The following is an 18,993-nucleotide window of genomic DNA, read 5'->3' as shown; positions in this document are numbered from 1 at the left end:
AGCTGTTACCTCACAAATAAAATAGACTGACTAGATTTGAGGCTGCAAGCTAATTTTGGAACCTACACGGAGTGAGATGATGTGTATGAGCGGAAGAACAGAATAAAGAAGAAACATATAAGCAGGATACAGGGCTTTCTGGAAACTGTATGTTCTGCCTTCAGCGATCTGAGCTTTGGACCAAGAAAATCAATGCATAGCAGTGGCAAGGTGATAGATGGGTGATCACCATAGAAACAGCATGACTTTCAGGATAGGTCAAGACTTGACTGTATCCAAATCAGTATATTATCATATCTTAAGAAAGAACACAGAGATCCAAAGTGGAGGGGTCTCCTTACTAAGGGAAGAAGGAAGGAAAGAAAGTTGACGGGGCACTGCAGCTACCCCCGAGGGAAGAAACACAGTCTCAGAAAGCATGAACCTTCTAGCTGCAGACAGAGAAGCTTCATCAGACTCTATCTTAGCTCTGAAGAGAAATCCGTTGTGACAATCTTCATGTCTCCATTTTGCTTGGGTTTTCCTTTTCCTTTTTATTCATTTATTTGACACAGGTGTATAAAAGTAAGTCATTAAAAGCATGCACTTTGGAGTCAAACATTCTGAGGTTCATGTCCTAATATTGCCCACAATGAAAAATGGGAACAGGAATGAAACTCTTCCTATCTTGCCTTAGCGCTTTATGTTAGAGTGTACTCCATCTGCCTATGAACTGCTTGTTGCCCAGAACCAGCTCTGCCTGCAAAATTCAGCAAGCCAGGAGGGCTGGAGAACCAGGCCTCCAAACCCACCTGCAGCACACCTCAACCAAAGACTTATGGAAGGTGGTGTATGAAAATGTGAAAGTGAAAATTTTTAGTCACTCAGTCATGTGCAACTCTTCGTGACCCCCTGGACTATACCTCTGTCCATGGATTTTCCCAGGCAAGAATACTGGAGTGGGTTTCCATTCCCTTCTTCAGGGGATCTTCCTAAGCCAGGGATTGAACCTGGGTCTCCTGCATTGTGTAGGCAGATTCTTTACTGTCTGTGCCACCAGGGAAGCTACCCCCAATACTTTGCATCTTTGATGGAATAGCTCTCAGATATGTATTCTTTTGACTGCCTGAGTTTTCCCAGAAGACTGAGTTCCAGTCCCCTACCATGGTCTCTGGGGTTTTCCCTGGTGGCTCAGAAGACTCTGCCTGCAATGCAGGAGACCTGGGTTCAATCCCTGGGCTGGGAAGATCCTCTGCAGAAAGGAAGGGCTACCTACTCCAGTATTCTTGTTTGGAGAATTCCATGGACAGAGAAGCCTGGTGGGTGACAGTCCATTGGGTTGCCAGAATTGGACATAATTTAGTGACTAACACTTTCACAGTGGTCTCTGGCTGGACAATGCACCCATTATTGCCTGCTTTCCCTTTCCTGTCTTACTTCTTCATTCCCCCATGGATGCTTCCTGGAATCATTTCCCAAATAAACTGCTTACCCCTGAATCATGTTTTGGGAATTTATTTCTGGAATAAATTAGTTCAGAGGAATCTTAGTTCAGAGGAATCTGAACTAAGAGAGTGACCATCTCTGTGAATTTCCTTTTCCTTTTCTGAAAATCATGACCAAGGTACATAAATGCAAGTTGCAAATAGTATATAAGATAATGAATGCAAAATACTTAGGTAAGTAATACTTACTTACCTGAGAGCCTTACACTGAAATCTTATAGACATGCCAGCCACAATTTGTATTGTTGTCCTTAAGAGCACAGTATTGCTAGATATGCTAGCCCCCTTGTGAGGTGCTATAGAGAAGGAGGCCAACAAGTTGCTACTCATCTCTGTCCACACAGAACTTACAGTCTCATGGAAAATATAAGTTAACTATTAGTCCTCATGGACTTCCCTGGTGGCTCAGTGGTAAAAGAATCCGCCTGTAATGCAGGAGACCCAGGTTCAATCCCTGGGTCAAGATGATCCCCTGGAGAAGGCAATGGCTACCCACTCCAGTATTCTTGCCTGGGAAACCCCATAAACAGAGGAGCCTGGCAGGATACAGTCCATGGAGTCACATAGAGCCAGATATAACTTAGTGACCAAACAACAATTATTCCTCATGGTAGGGGCTATAGCATAAACATATATAAAGTCATATGATAAAGAGAGAAGTTTGTGATATTGTGGGAGCCCATAGTAGAATTCAGCCTGGTATTGGGAGAACACTTTGTAGGCAGATGAAATTTAAGAGATGGACAAGAGTTGCCCAAAATGTGTGTGTGTGTGTGTGAGTATGGAGAGAGTATTATAGGCAGAGAAAATCATATATCAAAAGACCTGCCATACATGTGAAAAAAAAGGAGGAAGGTAGAAAGGAGGTAGGGAAGAGAGAAAAAGACTGTCCAAAAGTTCCTTTAATCTGATCCCATGTGCATCAAACAACCACTACTTCAGTTTAGCTCTGAAAGTGTTTTTTTTTTGTTTTTTTTTTTTAATACTAAGAAACCAGTCAGAGGTCCAGTGTGCTAACGCTGCCATTAGTCACTGAAAAGACCACCTTGGCTGCGTAGGCAAATGCACTGAGAGGCATTCTGGTCTAATCTGAATCTGTGTCTTGTGAGCTGGGTGACAGTCTGGCAAGCCCATTGAGTTACACCAGTTCTGGGCCACTAACAAGATGGAGTGTATGGAGTTGAAAGGCTGAGATTGCCACCCTGAGGCCGGGCTTATTCCCAGGGTGATGCTCCTCATGAGTGCTCCCGATGGGCTCTCTTCTTTGGGGGAAGGCTTCTTCTTGACACGGTGCCTTATTCTACATCAGCACCCAACATCCACTGCCGAACCCTCATTCTAGATTGCAGATCTCTCTGTTCTAATGCCAGGAAATGGACACCCTCAGCAACTTTATCAGCCAAGACCATCAATGAAAGGCCAAGCAATCTTCCTTTCTCAAGCCCTGGGCCGTGGAGAAGTTATAAATCAGACAGTTTTGGTAGGGGTGAATTAAATATTGCATGGTGCAGTTCTTTGAACTCATAGAAGCAAAAGTGCTCAATAAATGCACATTATTATTATTGCTTCTGGTTGCAGACACTAGGGCATCTAAGACCCCTTACTTTTTAAGTGTTTTTTTCTCTCTCTCTTTTTTTCAGTGGTTGTAATAAAACTTATTTGCTTATAGGTATTACCCTGGTAGTCTCTGTTGCCTTTAATGCTGAGTAACTTTGAGAGCCAATGACCATTGGAACCACCACAGTTCAGACATCATCAAGAAGACATATGTTTTATTCTTAATTGGGTGGTATGGATTATTTTTCTTTTCAGTATTACTGGAAAGCAGTATGAGCGGATTTTCCAGAATGGTGCAATAAAAATAAAATTTGATTGATTAATTCAATAACTATGGCTAGGAAGCATCTTGTGCGGCAGTGGGGAGGAAGCATCCAGAGCCCTATAGATGGAGGCTTCATAACTCACGTCTGTTTGAGACACAGACTCCTGAGCGAGATGCTGGCTTCTTAGACAACAGCTCACTCTTGGAAGTAAGAGCCAGGTTGAATGGCTTATTTTCCTCCCGAGCTTCATCTAGTGAGTTATAACTGTGGGGCATCAGGGTAGAGATGGTAAATCATATTTATAAACATCTTCAGCAGTCACCCTCCATTTTCACCCTGATTCTGTTGGTAGAAGCACTTAGCTCTTGCCTGTGGGTAGAACTCAGGGGAGTCCCAACCCCAAGGAAAGGCCTGCTGGAAGGATTATTAATTCATTGCCAAGGTAGGGGATTTCAAGCAGGCATCACGGGACTCAGGATACTGTATGCAGATTTCTTCTGTGCACAGTTTTCTGTGGAAAAAGTGATATTAGTTTCTCCGAGATGTCTATGAGTCCCCAAAAGGTTAAAAGCCATGGCAGTGGAGTATATATTCACAGACTGGAGGCACTGGAAGATAGCTGATGTTTCTAAAATGTGTATGTGGGACTTCTCTGGTGGCACAGTGGTTGGGAGTCTGCCTGCCAATGCAGGGGACATGGGCTAGATCCCTGGTCCGGGTGGATTCCACAGGCCTCAGAGCAACTAAGCCCCTGCGTCACAACTACTGAGCCCATGCTCTAGAGCTGTGAGCCACGACTCCTGAGCCTGTCTGAGGCTATTATTAATATCTAAAACTGACTGGATTTACAAAAGGTATTGAAGTCCGATTTAGGACGGGGTCTGTATGAATGAATCATAGGTGCTGTGGACTCCTACTTAGCCTTCAGGGCTCATTTTAAATGTAATTTCATCATAAAACTTTGCACACATATATTATGCATACTTTTTTTTAAATTGTCTGTTTTCTGGTTAGCGTTGAGCTCCTTGGGAGAGAAACGGAGTCATTTTCAAGATTACACTCCCAGACCATATCATTAGGTACATTCTATAAATGTGCAGGGACTGAATAAGTGGAAGGCTCCCTGTGTGTGGGAACTACATCAGCAGAGACCTGGAGGTGAATGTGGATCTCTGGGTTAATCATGCGGCTTTATGTTGTGAAGGACAGCTATTCTATTAGCGTAAGTCAAATTGGGAAATTTACTATTTACAAATGATGGGCAAGAAGGGAACAGGCTAGCTTCAGGAATGATTGGACAGAGAGCTCCATGCATCAAGACCCTCATATCATCATTTTCCCTGCTTCTGTTCCTCCATTGGCTCAATGGGTTCCCACTACAGAGAGATGATTTCCCTACAGGGATGAACAGCTAACTTCCTTTGTCAATGTTTACATTCATTACTTCCTCGGAATGGGCAGCTACTTTTTCAGATAAACAGACTAAATCAGCTTTCTTTCACCTTACAAGCAAAGAAACAAAATCAAGGGGGTCAACTAACCTGAAAAATGTCACACAGCTAGAAAGCAGTGGAGCAAGAAATAATACCTTTCAGAAAAACTTTCATAAAAAACGTCTGTGGACATGAGAAAGCCTGAGCTTGAATACTGTTATTGTTGTTTATTCGCTAAGTTGTGTACGACTCTTTCATGGCCCCATGGACCGTAACCCGCCAGGCCTCAATCCATGGGATTTCCTAGACAAGACTACTGGAGTGGGTTGCCATTTCTTTCTCCAGAGAATCTTCCCAACCCATGGATCAAACCCACGTCTCATACATTAGCAGGAGGATTTTTTTTACCTCTAAGCCATCATGGAAGCTAGAGCTTTAATATTACTTACACTCTTATTTAAAGACTGTTGTTCCATTGTCTGAGTGATAGACAACAATTAACCATGCCTTTCTAAGCTTTGGTCTTTCTAGCTGGTAAATAGAGGGCAGAATAACATCAGCTCCCCACAGCTGATTGACATCTATCTATGTGTCTATCTTACACATAATAATACACTATTATGAATATATATGTACATATATAAGTAATGGGTTGGAAAAAATTTCATTCAGGTTTTTCTGTAACATTTTATATACATATATGCATGCTGCTGCTAAGTTGCTTCAGTCGTGTCCGACTCTGTGCGACCCCATAGATGGCAGCCCACCAGATTCCCCCGTCCCTGGGACTCTCTAGGCAAGAACACTGGAGTGGGTTGCCATTTCCTTCTCCAATACATGAAAGTGAAAAGTGAAAGTGAAGTCACTCAGTGGTATCTGACTCTTCGCGACCCCATGGACTGCAGCCTACCAGGCTCCTCCATCCATGGGATTTACCAGGCAAGAGTACTAGAGTGGGGTGCCACTGCCTTCTATATATATACATATATATATATATATATATATGTGTGTGTGTACATATATATATGTGTATATATATATAGAGAGAGAGAGAAAGAGAGAGAGAGAGAGTTGTTTTTGTTAGCCAGAAATTTGCACTTATATATATATACATACCTAAAAGTGCAATGATGTATTTGAAAATTCCTGGCACGTATATTGTCAAATAAATATTGACAAAGTCAAGTACATAATCCATTTAGCAATGCACAAAATATAATTATGAAATGTACTTCATAAATACCCTACCATTAGTATAATTTTTATTTGCCAACATTCATTTTCTCTTCCATCTCACATTCATGTATATTTTTTTGGCATACCTTATTACATTTTATTTGACATGCTATTCCAAATACAAACCCATATCCTTAGAAAGAGTTTTCTGTCCTTTCATTCATCCAAAAATATTTATTGGGTACCTATTGTAATGGGTGCCTGACACTGGAGGACACAGCAGTGAATAAGACGGATCAAGTCCCTGCCTGTGTGGAGTTTACATTCTATAGGAGAAGCAAATGGATTACGTACTTGACTTTGTCAATATTTATTTGACAATCTATGTGCCAAGAATTTTCAAATACATCATTGTACTTTTAGGTATGTATATATATAAAATAAATGAATGCATAATAAACTTTCAGATTGAAGAGATAAGGAGCATTTTTTAAAAAAAGAAAGCGGCAAGGGGATAGAGAATGAGGAGAGGGTGAAATTTTATGTACTGAGTTATTAGAACTTTTTCTAAATGAATAAAATATTTAAAATAAAGAAGAAACTGAGTGTTGGGTTAGAAGAATATTTATGGCAGAGAACACAGCAAGAATGCAGGGGTTAGGGCAAGAGTTTGCCTTCCTTTAAGATTTGTAAGTATAGTAGAGTACCTGGGGGAAGGTGATAGGAGATGAAAAGGTGGCCAGGGTACAGACCATATGGGGTCTTGTGGGCACACTAAGTGTCTGTGTAACCTTCCAAGCGCACTGGAAAGCCTCCGGGACACTGGGGAGTCCCTGAAAAGCAAAGAAGGGACTTGTATGATTTTCTGGGTGATGGACAGACTGCTGGGGGCAACAGTGTGAACAGAGACACCAATTTTGGTGCTTTTGTGATTGAAAGATGAGGATGGTTCCAAAAAGGAGTCCTGAAAGCAATGAGAATTGATCAGATTTGAAAAATACTTCTCAGGTATTAGCTGACAGGGTTTGATAATGGAAAGGAGGAGGGTATAAATCTTATTTGCATTTTCAAGGAAAAGAGACAGACACTGAACACTCTGTTTTCTAATAATAGCCAACATTTACTGAGAACGATGTGTCATGCCCTGTGCTAAGTGCTTTATATTCATTATGCCAGTTAATACCGGTTCCCCATCACAAAATGGTTTGATTTTGTTTACTTTGCTTATTTTTATTTTAATTTCTAACTTTCTGTTTATGTAGATCTTGATCTTAATGGCTCAGTGTCTCACTTCTTGCCCTAGGCTCAACAATTAAAACTAATGACAGATATAACTTTTTAAAAACATAATGCCCTGAGTTTCCTAGAGGAGCACTTCCTTACACACTCACGTATTATTTCTCTGTTCTCACGTTCTTTGGATAATCACTCTGTCCTTCAAAGCCATGGCCCACTGGCTATGTGGGTCCAGATCCATGGGACAGGATGAGCACCTCTATTTCTGGCAATCTTGATATAGAGTATTGTGAATATAATTCGTATTACTATTATTTTGTATACTCAGCCTGTATGAAAGGACAGCCATAGTGATTTGCACTGAACTAGAACATTTAAAAACAAAAATTCTTTAAACAGGTCTCAGGTGGAGGCCATTATAATATGTTTCATTAAGTCTAGCTCTTGAAGAATCAGATTAACTCACTAACTGGTTTTCTATACCTGAAGGTTCATGTAGTAAAGTGCTGTTTGTGTCTATGAATACAGGTGAGGGTGAGAACCAAAACTGACATTTACTTTGGCTGTGGCATGATCTTTCAGGTTTTAGCTGCAGAACAGCAGGCACTGATCATCCAGTAGAACACAACCAGCCATCTTCAAAAATCAATGCGATTGATCTTTAAAAAAAAAAAGTGTCTAAGTTACTCAGTCATGCCTGACTCTTATGCAACCCTATAGACTGTAGCCCATAAGCCCCTCTGTCCATGGAATTCTCCAGGCAAGAATACTGGCTGCTGCTGCTGCTAAGTCGCTTCAGTCGTGTCCGACTCTGTGCAACCCCATAGACAGCAGCCCACCAGGCTTCCCCGTCCCTGGGATTCTCCAGGCAAGAACACTGGAGTGGGTTGCCATTTCCTTCTCCAATGCATGAAAGTGAAAAGTGAAAGTGAAGTCTCTCAGTCGTGTCTGACTCTAGGGACCCCATGGACTGCAGCTCACCAGGCTCCTCCGTCCATGGGATTTTCCAGGCAAAAGTACTGGAGTGGGATGCCATTGCCTTCTCCGAGTGAATTGCTATTCCCTTCTCCAGAGGATCTTTCCAACCCAGGGACTGAACCTGAGTCTCCTGCATTGCAGGCAGATTCTTTACCATCCAAGCCACCAGGGAAAGTCCCAAAATCAATGCGATTGCTCTTTACCTATGCATAATCTACTTCTCACTCTTTCAAGTCACTGTTTAAAGTTTTGATAATTTTCATATTCATTGGATCATGGAGAAAGCAAGCAAGCTCAGAGAAACATCTATTTTTGTTTCGTTGACTATGCTAAAACCTTTGACTGTGTGGATCACAACAAACTGTGGAAATTTCCTAAAGAGATAGGACCACCTTACCTGTCTCCTGAGAAACCTGTATGCAGGTCAAGAAGCAACATTTAGGACCAGACACGGAACGACTGACTGGTTCCAAATGGGGAAAGGAGTACAACGAGGCTGTATATTGTCACCCTGCTTATTTAACTTCTATGCTGCATAAGTGAAAGTGAAGTCGCTCAGTCGTGCCCGACTCTCTGCGACCCAATGGATAGTAGCCTGCCTCAAGCTCCTCCGTCCATGGGATTTTCAAGGCAAGAGTACTGGAGTGGGTTGCCGCTTCCTTCTATGCTGCATACATCATGTGAAATGCCCAGGTGGATGAATCAAAAGCTGGAATCAAGATTGCCAGGAGAAATATCAACAACCTCAGATATGCAGAAGATGCCACTCTAATGGCAGAAAGTGAAGAGGAACTAAAGAGCCTCTTGATGTGAGTGAAAGAGAAGAATTAAAAAGCTGACGTGAAACTCAACATTCAAGAAACTAAGATCATGGCATCTGGTCCCATCATTTCATGGTAAATAGAAGGGGGGAAAGTGGAAGCAGTGACAGATTTTATTTTCTTGGGCTCCAAAATCACTGCAGATGATGACTGCAGCCATGAAATTAAAAGATGTTTGCTCCTTGGAAGGAGTGCTATGACAAACCTAGACTGTATTAAAAAGCAGAAACATCATTTTGCCATACAATCAAAACTATGGTTTTTGCAGTAGTCATGTAGGGATGTGAGTTGGACTATAAAGAAGGTTGAATGCTGAGAATTAATGCTTTTGAATTGTGGTGCTGGAGAAGACTCTTGAGAGTCCCTTGGGCTGCAAGGAGACCAAATCAGTCAATTGTAAAGGAAATCAACTATCAATATTCATTGAAAAGACTGATGCTGAAGCTGAAGGAAGCTCCAGTATTTTGGCCACTTGATGGGAAGGGCTAACTCATTGGAAAAGACTCCAATGCTTGGAAAGATTGAAGTCAAAAGGAGAACAGGGTTCAATAGCATCACTGACTCAATGGACATATATTTACGCAAACTCCGGGAGACAGTGGAGGTCAGAGAAGCCTGGCATGCTGCAGCCCCTGGGGTCACAAAGTGCCAGACATGACTTAGCAACTGAACAACAACAATCTTCATATGAATAATAAAGCAAATAAGTAACACCCTCAGTTGGGTTTTGGGCAATGCTTCATAGCGAATATATGTAAACTGAAGGAACACTAAAGGATCACTGATAGTGCTTGTGATAGCTCTTATCTTTCACTCCATTGTATGTGAAGTCTAAGAACTTTATTGATTTGATGACACATTCCTAGAAACTTGGCAACCATATTCAATAGGCCCCTGGATAACATGATGCTCTTGGATACCAACCCATATAGCGTGGAGGGCATAATACTTGGAAGCCAGGAGTGGGTGGTGGTTCTGACATCAGTAAGGAAGTAAAATACATGTATGATGGTCCATTGCTCTTTTTATTTTAAAAAGACAATCTATTAGCTAAGCTCATTTAGCTAATAGATTGTCTTTTTAAAATAGACAATAAAATAAAAACAATAAAATATAAATAAAAATAAAAACCAAGTTGAGCTTGGTTTTGTTCCTGACTCTTTAACTTTATAAATTATTTTACCAGCTGACAATTCAGTTTTATTATTTATAAAATCAATAGACAAGACCAGATAATCTCTCATGTTCTTTCTGTATGTGATTTTCTGGGAAACTAATTGTTCTTAAAAGCAGAATTTCAGAGATAGCACAGTGAAAGATGAATTGATGAACATTTGGACCCAAATCAAGTATCTTTGATAATGAACTCCTAAGTTAAAAAAAAAAAAAAAAAGACATTAAAAAAGAAAATAAAAGCCCTCATTTATTCTGCAGTGTAAAGACATATGCATTCACAGCTGGGCAGGATAAACACACCTCCCCCGTTAACTTCTAATCTTCTCAATCTAATAAGAAATAATCAAGTTTGGAAAGGTACAGAAGAAATAGAAAATAAGAATAGACTAATAACAGAGGAAGAATCATAGAAAGCTCTTTAAAAACTGTCTGCCTAAAACACATTTGATCCAGAGAGATTTAATGGTGATTTAATTCAAGCATTCAAAAATATCTAATACATAATTTATAATGTATTATCTCATAATTTATTATAGAGAGTAGGACATAGAGAAACTATCCAATTCATTCCACAAGATTTGATCCTGATTCCCAAAGGTGATAAGATACTATGCAAAAGTGAAAGGGAAACAAAATCATCTAAACCATGAACATAGATTCAAACTTGGAAATTAACTACTTTAAAATAGAGTTTAACAATGTAATATTGCTGATTCAATAATCCAATAGGAATAAGCCCAGTTTCAATATAAGAAAATTGAAAAATGCAATAGAAATTTATCAGTAGGATAATAAAAAAATAAAGGTAGATGATTATTTTAATATTCCCTAAATACATTTGATGAAATTTAATAACATTTTCATTTTTCAGGGTAGAATAAAATAATTCCTTCTTAATATAATGAATATTCCCATTTTAGACTCTCAACTAAGTGATTCTTTACTAGCGGACACAAGACACAGATCTCTAAATTAGAAATAAAACAAGTTTATCCACTCTGTTCACCCTCATTTAATATTACCTAAATGTGTCTGCTGCTGCTGCTGCTGCTAAGTCACTTCAGTCGTGTCCGACTCTGTGCGACCCCATAGACGGCAGCCCACCAGGCTCCACCATCCCTGGGATTCTCCAGGCAAGAACACTGGAGTGGGTTGCCATTTCCTTCTCCAATTAAATGTGTCTAGCTAGTATAATTAAGCAAGCAAAGAAGTAAAACTAATACATATTAAAAAGAAAGAAAAAAAATCATTATAAGACCTTTACGCTTTGCTTGCAAATCTGATATCCAAAATACTCTGAAAACTAAACATTTTACATTACTCATTTGATGCAAAATCTGATTTGAGCTTCTATAAAGCCAGTTAGTGTGACTGTACTGCTGTAGAAATATTACTATGTTTTATTAATATGCTTCTTCCCAAGTTTCTGTTGGGGGTGTCATGTTGCATATATAGGATATGCAACATATTACCATTCAAAATTCTGAATTATAAGATATATCTGGCCCCAAGGATTTTAGATAAAATGTGAATCTCTATTATGTGCAGACTATACATCAAGGGCATTTTATAAGTCAGATTGTATTTGTTAGAATAAAATAAAATTAAATTAATAAAACGTTTTATGTAAATGACTATAGAAAACAAAGTCAATGATAAAATGCTTATTTACATATCTGTTTACCCCTTACATAGGTAAAGTGCTTGAGAGAATGGGTTATATTTTGTTCATTTCACTATCACTTGTACCCAGAATATTACTTGGCATGGAGGAAGTAAATAGATATCTTATTTTAAAGAAGAGATGAGTGTATAAATAAGAAAATTGTTATTAAGTTTTCCAGTTTTTATTTTAATGTATAAATTTTATACAATTCTAATCAATATTCCAACAAGAATTTAAATTTGATTTGATTTGTTTTAATTTCAAAATCTAAGAAAAGGCTGATAAAACTTTCGTTTGTAAAACAAAACTGGCAGAAGTAACAAAAAACATTATTGAAAAGACAAATAACTAAAACAGAAACCAGGCTCATGCTGGAAAATTCTCCTTACCCTTAGAGTGACTTTTGACAAGTGGCTTAACCCCTTCTAAGTACCAATGTTCATGTGTATAAGATAATAATCAATAGTTAGATACCACCAGAAAACAACTAGAGCTCATCAGTTAATTTGGTAAAGTTGCAGAATAAAAAATTAATAGACAGAAATCTGTTGCATTTCTACATACTAACAACAAATGATCAGAAAAAGAAATAATAAACTATGAATAAACCTACCTAAGGAGGGAAAATACCTATACTTGGAAAACAACTAGACACTGAATAAAGAAACTGAAGACAACACAACACATAGAAAGATAAAACATGCTCTCAGACTGCAAGAACTGATGCTGTTAAAATGGCCATACTACCCAAGGCAATCTACTGATTCAATGCAACCCCTATCAAGATACCAAAGACGTTTTTCATAGAACTAGAAAAAATAATTTTAAAATTAGTATGGAAACAAAAAGCATCCTGAATAATCAAAACAATCTTGAGAAAGAAGAAAAGAGCTGGAGGAACCATGCTCCCTGACTTCAGATTGTACTATAAAGCGATGGTGATAAAAAGAGTATGATACTGGTATAAATGATATGGACAGCTATATATAAAAGAATAAAATAAAAAAAAAATTCTAACACCACATATAGGTCTTTTACCTAAATGTAAGATCAGATATCATAAAATTCCTAGAGGAAAACACAGGCAGAACACTCCTTGACATAAACCATAGCAATATTTTTGTATGATGCACAGAGCCTAAGTCTCTGATTTTCATTGTTCATATATGATAAGGCCAGGATTCATGTCTAGAGTCCATTTTCCTACCTTGTTGGAATACAAATGTTTTCCATCAATTGCTAACATGAACTGCTTAAACAAAATAATGCTGGCAAAGCACCTCAGGTAAAGCCTTGTCTATAGAAAGTAGCTGATGCTTTTTCAACTACAAACCGAGGAACAAAGAGACTGAGTTGATACATCTGGAAAACTAGCCAAGGACAATGATCTCAGAGAAAACAGGACACAGGAGGCAAGTCTTGGGCTCAGAGAGAGTAGACTTCATGTAGAAGATGGAGCATTTCTTCTCTCCTTTTTTTTAATGCAACTTTTCCATAACTGGATAAAAGTCAAGTTTATTTCTTCCTGCTCTAAATGCTAAGCAGAATCTCAAGAATTCAATGTTGATCCTAACTACTTACTATGCTTCCCTAAATGAGGGTAGGGCCTGTGGGAGGGAAAAGGCTATGCTTTCTTAAAGAAGCTGAATAGTTAAAGTAGGCTCAGCAGTGGTACCTAGAACCAGCATTTCTGACAATTACAGTGTTCTCTACCCAGTGATGAGTTAATCTGCAAGAATTGGATCCCTCCTCACCTACAGTGGCCCCACAAATCAGATCAGTCGCTCAGTCGTGTCCGACTCTTTGCGACCCCATGAATCGCAGCACGCCAGGCCTCCCTGTCCATCACCAACTCCTGGAGTTCACTCAGACTCATGTCCATCGAGTCAGCGATGCCATCCAGCCATCTCATCCTCTGTCATCCCCTTCTCCTCCTGCCCCCAATCCCTCCCAGCATCAGGGTCTTTTCCAATGAATCAACTCTTCGCATGAGGTGGCCAAAGTACTAGAGTTTCAGCTTTAGCATCAATCCTTCCAAAGAAATCCCAGGGCTGATCTCCTTCAGAATGGACTGGTTGGATCTCCTTGTAGTCCAAGGGACTCTCAAGAGTCTTCTCCAACACCACAGTTCAAAAGCATCAATTCTTCGGCGCTCAGCCTTCTTCACAGTCCAACTCTCACATCCATACATGACCACAGGAAAATCCATAGCCTTGACTAGATGAACCTTTGTTGGCAAAGTAATGTCTCTGCTTTTGAATATGTTATCTAGGTTGGTCATAACTTTCCTTCCAAGGAGTAAGCATCTTTTAATTTCATGGCTGCAGTCACCATCGGCAGCGGCCCCACAACCCCTGTTATACCGTATGCATGCAAATTTTCCTTGCTTAGTGCATAGCCCTCTTCTCAGAGGAGGGTCCTCCCTGATCCAGTCCCAGGACCTCTTGGTTAAAATCCCTTCCTGTTCCCTGGTGTTTTCCCAGAGCAGATGTAACCATCCCATCCCGTTTCTTCCCACCACTCTTAAGTGTCCCTTCAGGAGAATTTGCTGAGTGACTGCCACATTCCAGCACTGTGCCAAGTCCCAAGAAAATGGTGACAATTTAAAAACAAAGATCCAGCTCCCAAAGGTCTCTCAGTTACAGAGAGAAAGACACACAACACGGGATTGCTTCAATCTTCAGAATAAGTATATTCTGAGGAATTTGAACTTTAAGGTAAGGGCAATCAGTAGCCACTGAGATTTTGCACATAGAGATGATTAAATAGGTCTTCCTGCTTCAAGCTCATATTGAGTCTGACATCAACCATGTCTCACGAATAGCATGGGATTTCCTTTTCTGTGCACACCACACCTGGTTTGGCCGGAAATGGCCTTTGGACACTGTGTCCTTAATGGTCCAGCTTTCCTTTAAGGCCAGACTCAGCAGCAGGAGGCTTTTCTCCTTGCCCTCTTGCCAGTGCCATATTGTTACCCAGTTTGAGTCAGTTCTTAATACTAATGTAAGGTCCAGGAGCCACCAACATCGATATCACCTGGGAGCTAGTTAGAAATGCAGAATCTCAGGCCACACTGAAGAGCTACCAAGTAAGAATCTGAATTTTAACAAGATCCCTCAGGAGTCCTGTACCCATTAAGTGTGTTTCAGTGAACTAAGTAGGTGTCACTATGGAGCTTGTTTGCAGTGTGACAGAACCCCATCTCTCATGCACCAGGCATTCACAGAGAAGAGGACAGATGTGTGGAAGGAAACTGACATCCTGTGAACTAGGTTAGTTAATGTCTGAAGTTTGTGGGGAGAAACACTCCATGTTATTTTATCTTCTAGCAATCTTGCTGGGGGATTAATAGCATTCTCAGCTCACAAATAAAGTGAAGCTCAGAGCATCTAGAATCACACAGCCAGGATCACTAACCTCACTCATTTTTTTCTCCACAGCTCTTTGTGAACCCCAAGAAGCATGAATCCACTATCTCAACTGATCCAAAATACAGGAACCTACCCCAGTAAGGAAAGATTCTTTTCAATCCTTCAATGATCAATTCGCTGTTCTGCCAGACTAGAATGGCCCTCTCTATCTCTGCCAGGCCCAGTCTTCAGCTGAAAAGCAAAGGTCATCTTACAGGCTTAGAATTCCCTCTGGGGTCCCCTCCTTCTCCACTTGCATTTTGCCTTTCCTTCCTACACAAACAGCACTAGTAGATTTAATATTCCATACCCCACACTTGACTTCCAGAGTCTCGGTTAGCACAGTCTTATTTCAGAGAGAGAAATCAAGCCACCGAGAAGCAGACTGCTCCCAGAGAGGGAGGGAAAAGCAGACAATTTGACATAACTGCCTAACAAAGTGTATTTATGAACATCATTGGAACAAATGTCTCCCCATAATCGCAGTCATCGTCTCCTAATGTCACATCATGGAGATACTGGGAAACAAGACTTACAACCTGATTTTCTATCAGCTGGTAGTGGCACCGCCCACCTCCAGCTTCCCTAGCTAAGCAGCATATGACTCACAGCTTCCTTCTAACTTTGAAAGCACTTTGGGGCCAAAAAGGAAAGAAAACTATAAAAAAAATAACAAATACATTCCATCGGTAGCTTGTTTCTTAATGCATCAGGAAACTGATCACCACAGATGCTTTAAAAGGTGCTGACATGCATTACCAGGGGCTTAAACTCCTTGGAAATTGATCTGACAGTAGGGGAAATGCAGCCATTTCATATGGAAAATTCAGAGCTATTCTTTGAGTAAGTAGAGCCTTGATTTTCCGAGTTTCTTAGCAGTCCCCTTCCTGACGATGCCCTGAGCTCCCAGCTCAAATACCCCCTTCCTCTATCCCCTTCTCTCCATTTCTGCTGCCCCTGCCCTTATCTACCTCCATCTTCCTCTTCTCATTGAGAATGCTGCCAACATTTATGTGGGTTTCTCTGACTCAAAGCTCTTTTCCCTCCAAGCTGTGCTCTGCTCAGTATTATTATTGTTCACCTACTTGTCTGTTTACATTTTTTTTTTTCATTAAGACCACGAACTTTCTACAATTAGGGACCAGCCATGTTTCCTAGTTTCTACCTATAGAACCTAGCGCGGAACATGGCACAATGCTATGGAGTGGAATTAAAATTACTATTCAAAGAATAAAGAGCATCTTATAATGGTTGGCCTTTGAGTAAAACTGTGTCCCAGGGAACTCAGTACAGTACCAGCCCCTTCTGATGAAGACAAATTTTGCAGGTCATACTAAGCGATATCCTCCCCGTCATCCTAGCTCCCCTTCTTCTCTGCCAGTCAGGGCTCATCCTGGATATAGAGACACAGGGGAAATCACACAATTTTCTCCAGGCGAAATTCTACTAAGTAAACATCAAACATTAAATGTGTGATAAGGAGGCACACGAGCTCTGCTGGAGGGGCTGCGAAGGTCCGAGAAGTGTCCATCCTGTTAGCCTGATGAAGCAAAGCATCTACAGGTTCACCATATGTATTCAATTCAAATCTGCTTCATGGGCTGTAGACGTATTTATTTTAGGTGGTAAATTTCATGGATTCTAACATTATAGATTTGCAGTAATCTCTTCCCAGCTGGAAGTTCTTATTAAATACAATGTCAATTTACTTCCTTATACTTTCTAAAAAGAACCTCAAGAACCTCTGTTTTAAGTTATATGTTATATACTTGTCAATAATAAATTTTCTTATGATTTATTAACAATGTGCCAGGAACTGTATTAAAGGCATATGTTGTATAGTTGCTCAGGCGAGTCTGACTCTCTATGACCCCGTGGACTGTAGCCTGCCAGGCTCCTCTGTCTATGGGATTTCCCAGGCAAGAATACTGGAGTGGGTTGCCATGCCCTCCTCCAGGGGATCTTCCCAACCCAGGGATCAAACCTGGGTCTCCTGCTTTGTAGGCAGATACTTTACCATCTGGGCCACCAGGGAAACTCATATTAAGGGCATGCTATGTTCTAAATGTTTGTGTCCTCCCAAATTCAGATGCTGCAATCATAACTACCAAACATGGTGGTGCTGGCACGTGAGGCTTTGGAAGGTGCATTAAGTCATGAAGTAGAACCTTCGTGAAAGGAATTAGTGTCTTATGAAAGAGGCTCCAGAGAGAGCACTAGCCTACTTTTACCTGTCTGGACACTGAAAAGGTGCCAGTTATAAACCAGCAAGATGGCCCTCACCCAAGCATGTTGACACCCTCATCCTGGACTTCCCATTCTTTGAATCTGTGAGAATTCAAATTCTGTTGTTTATAAGCTACCCAGTCTGCAGTATTTCATTATAGCAGCTCATATAGATTGAGATGTATTTTAATCTCATGTAACTCTACAAAAATTTAAAGATACGTACAGTATAATTTCATGACGAAAATTCCCCATGGTAACACAATTTCATATAATATGACCGGTTATTAGCTCTCATTATCTGCCCAACCCCATTTCAAGACAGACACAGGGGTCAGATAAAGTTTTTGTTTTTTGCATATGGAGGTAAGATTGGGCAGTGAAATGTCAGTCAGCCTTGTTCTGAAACTAGCGAGGTTGATGGATCCCTGAATCTGCAACATGCTCTTTGGCTCAACAAGCTGACCCAAGACAGGCCACAGTGAAAGTGAAAGAGCCCCCATCCGTATTTCAGCTACAGGGGATGATGCCAGCCACCAGAGGGTGCCAGATCACGTCAGAAGCCTGACGGGTTAAAGTTGCCCAGATAAACCCTCCGACCTTCTGGCCAGCCGACAAAAAAAGGCTCTTCCCCCATAATTTCAAAAATGCAGCCCCTTGTTTTATGCGATTGAATTTTCATGCCCCACTTATCCTGTTAGGCCAGGACTTACTGTACTATTAGCCTCCTATTATAGCTGAGGAAAGCTAGGTTTAGAGAAGTAGCTTTGCTCAAAGTCTTATGGGTTGTAAATAGTGTATCTGGAAAACAAAGTGGGTGAATCTCCTTCTTTGGCTTCCCAACCACCATGACTCCTAAACAGGATAATCTCTGAGCAGAGTCTGCGTGTCTGACATTTTGCTAAGAACTTTGTATACACTCTGTCACTTAATTCTTACAACCACCCAACGGAACTGAAGTTGTATTTCCCCTGTTTTCAGATTCTAGAACTGAGGCTTTCTGTGGATAAGTAAGAAGAAAGAAAGTTTACTCAGTCGTGTCTTTGTGACCCCATGAACTGTAGCCTACCAGGCTCCTCTCTCCATGGGGTTTTCCAGGCAAGAGTACTGGAGTGGGTTGCCATTTCCTTCTCCAGAGGATCTTCCTGACCCAGGGATCGAACCTGGGTCTCCCACATTGTAGGTGAAAGCTTTACTGTCTGAGCCACCAGGGAAGTCCAAGAATTCACAGCTAGTAAATGTCAGAGAAGGGCTCAAAGTGAGGGCCCCACAACTCCAGAGCTATGAGGAAGTCACTGGGGGCGGGGCTAGATGACAAAGCTCGAGTTCACTTCGAGGCAGAATAAGAATGATGGCTTTTTCAAATAAGTGTTGAGAGAGAAAAAGGAAATTGAGAGTAACCTACCGTGCTCTACCTTCAAGGGGCAGGAGTAAAGTACTGAGGGATGATGTCAAGAAGCTGATAGCACATGATTTGAGCCTGTATCTTGGGCACATATGTGACCCAGGAGGTCAGCATAATCATTTCTGAGCCATAAAATCAGAAGGGCCCTGGATATCTAGG

Source organism: Bos mutus, chromosome 29 (assembly GCF_027580195.1).
Source record: "Bos mutus isolate GX-2022 chromosome 29, NWIPB_WYAK_1.1, whole genome shotgun sequence".
Taxonomy (NCBI): domain Eukaryota; kingdom Metazoa; phylum Chordata; class Mammalia; order Artiodactyla; family Bovidae; genus Bos; species Bos mutus.
Note: the sequence above shows the minus strand (reverse complement) of the source record.